This window comes from Cynocephalus volans, chromosome X (assembly GCF_027409185.1).
Source record: "Cynocephalus volans isolate mCynVol1 chromosome X, mCynVol1.pri, whole genome shotgun sequence".
Lineage (NCBI taxonomy): Eukaryota > Metazoa > Chordata > Mammalia > Dermoptera > Cynocephalidae > Cynocephalus > Cynocephalus volans.
In genome coordinates, this window is record NC_084478.1 from 129,110,590 (window position 1) to 129,113,261 (window position 2,672).

A 2,672-nucleotide genomic window follows, 5' to 3' on the forward strand; every position below is an offset into this window, starting at 1 on the left:
TCGACTTGATGTAATTGTGTTTTAAACAGAAAAAAAGTGTGTTTAACACTTTTTCATGTGAATATAGTTTAAACAAATTATTCTGTGAAAGTATGCTTAATAAAATATCTTTCTGAAATGTAAACACTTTATAGAAAAAGTAACAAGTAAAAAAGTACAATTGTTTGAAAAAAGTCCTGTCTGTTAATATTGCCTTCCAAGATAGAAAGGGTGTTTTTTTCTCCCCTTAAAATAGTGCTATGACACCCAGAGTTGCAGTGTTTGCAAATTTGACTATAAACATTATGACAACATTTATCATATACACAAAAACTTGCCACATTGAACAAGGCAGGAATTTTCACCCTAATTGTAATGGTTTCTTTTATGCACATAATGCAAAAGTGAAAATTACACAGTAGTCACTGATAAGAACAAATTTTATACTCTAGTGCCATCTGGTGATTTTGTGCCATGGGTTAAGTGTTCTTGGATAGGCATCCAATTATTAAAGATTTTTTTTGTTCTTCTTCATCATCTTTTTGTGGCTCAGTTCAAGGATGTTTATCTCTTTCCTGTCCTCAGTGTCTTTTTGCTCCCTCAGACAGTCCAACTCACTCTGCATCATGAACTCACACCTGGACCTCTGTTCCTTGGACTTCACCAGGTGTTGCTTACTCTTCTCCTTGCTCCAGTGCTGCCTCATAATTATCTTACTCACAGTGTAGTTGTCAAAAGTCATGCTGCTGCACTCCTCACAGATCTGGTGGGTACACTCCCTTAGCAGGCAGTCCCACATGGGCCTCTTGTGATTTAGTGCATGCAGTAGCTGTGGATTTTCACCTTCCACTACATTCTCATTTCTGCAAGGTTGGAAGCATCCAGGTCCTTGTACATGCTTACCAGACTCATCTGACTTTCTGTGTACTTTACAGCCTACTTCTTCTGGATCAACTGAATGTAGCTCTGGTCATGCTGAGCATGTGCCAGGATGTGCATGTGTTTGTATGTGGAGTGATCAAAGGAGGGTAGGTAGATAATGCCCAGCTTTGGGCTAGGTGTGGGGCTCCTGCTGCTGTAGCTGGTTCTCCTCTCCTTGCTTTCAAGGGGCTGGCCTGGGTCCAGCTCTTTCACTTAAGGCTATAGTTAGGGATGACTACTTGGGATCTTCTGTGACGGAGAGCATATTCTTCAGGGCCAGCCCCTTAGCTTCCATGGTCCCCACAGCCCTTTCAATGCCTGCAAAGCTGATGCCCTCCACCACTCTCCTCAAGGAGTTGTTGGGAGAGATTTCCAGGGTGAGCTGGAATGCTCTGTCATCTCTCACCCATGTTGTAGGTGCTTGAGCTGCCCTTGTTAGAATTCTTGGGGAGCTTGGTGATGTCTGATGGCTCATGCCTGTGCACTTCGATGCTGGTGTACTTGCAGAGGCCTCTGTTGTGCAGTACCCAGTACTCCCAGTACTGCTCTTTGAGCTGCTGCATCTTGTGGCCACTCACAATGTGCAGGCATTCCAGCTCAATGCTGCATAGCGACTTGTTCAGCAGCTTCACCTCCTTATCCATGCTCTAGGGGTTGCTTTTGCTGGCCATGTCTGGGGGACTGCTGGGGTTGTACAGACTGTAGGGGCTGGTGCTTTTCAACTGGTTCTTGAACTTCAGGAGCTCAAGGAAGCACTTGCACTCATCCTCTGGGATCCTCAGATAGTCAGTGTCAGTGCAGTTGGCCGAGATGAAGGACTCATTGCTGAAGGGCAGGTCACCACTGCCAAGGGTGTCCTGGCTGCAGGGGAGCTTCCTCTGCCTTTCCAGCAGGTTGGAGGTCCCAGTGGCATCATCACCATTTTTCTCCTGCTCTGAGCTCTTGTCGTTGAGGGTGCCCCCCTTGGTTCATCTCATTGCTGTCCTCTTGATGGCTGGACAAGATGATGGTTGTATTTGTGGTCCGACCACCTTCTTCATGCTTCTTCTGGATAATGTCGTCTCTTTCTCAGATGTACCTGTCTTTGGCTACAGTGTTGTTGGGATCAATCTCACTAATATAAATCCCAGTGTCTTCTTCATTGTCAGTCTGATGGCACATTATGAGGCTTAGCTTGTCATTCTGTGGAGTTCCACTTCTTCCAGCTCCAGCTCCTCCTTATCCACCTCCTGATGGTTGTCCCTAATGTAATCATTTGGATCATAGTATTTGTGGGCTGATGGATGCCTCGATAATCCTGCCATGAATTTGCAGGCTTCCTTCCTTGGCTGTGGGCCAACTATCAACTATTTTGGATACAAAGATTCCTTCACTGGATGATCCATCTTGGTTGCCACACATTGCTGGCACCAGTAATACTGAATACCAGAGAGCTAGAGTCCCAATGCAGGACAAGAGTCAGACTTTTGATTTCTTCACCCTTGCTGCCGGATGATGCTTCCACGCAGTGGCTGAGAGAGTTGAGGCACGCACTGTACTTGATGAATTTCTGGTAGTACAGCGTGGTCATCTGCAGCTGGGGCTGCACCACCAGTGATTTGTCACGCTTGCCTTCTTGAGTGGCTTGTGCGATGTGCCCAGGAGGGCTTGTGGCTCACCGTTGTGCACCCACAGTGCCCATGCACAGCAGTGGCTGCCTATGTGCTGCTCACTGTGCGTCAGGGGCAGCCCTCCAATCTCACTTCTTATTTTACAGCACATTATCATTGATG

General features: G+C 46.3%; 1 pseudogene; it reads right to left on the reverse strand.

Annotated features, from left to right (window-relative positions):
* Positions 1–390: 390 nt before the first annotated feature.
* LOC134368404 (E3 ubiquitin-protein ligase PDZRN3-like) lies at positions 391–2,470 on the reverse strand (annotated as a pseudogene).
* Positions 2,471–2,672: the final 202 nt, after the last annotated feature.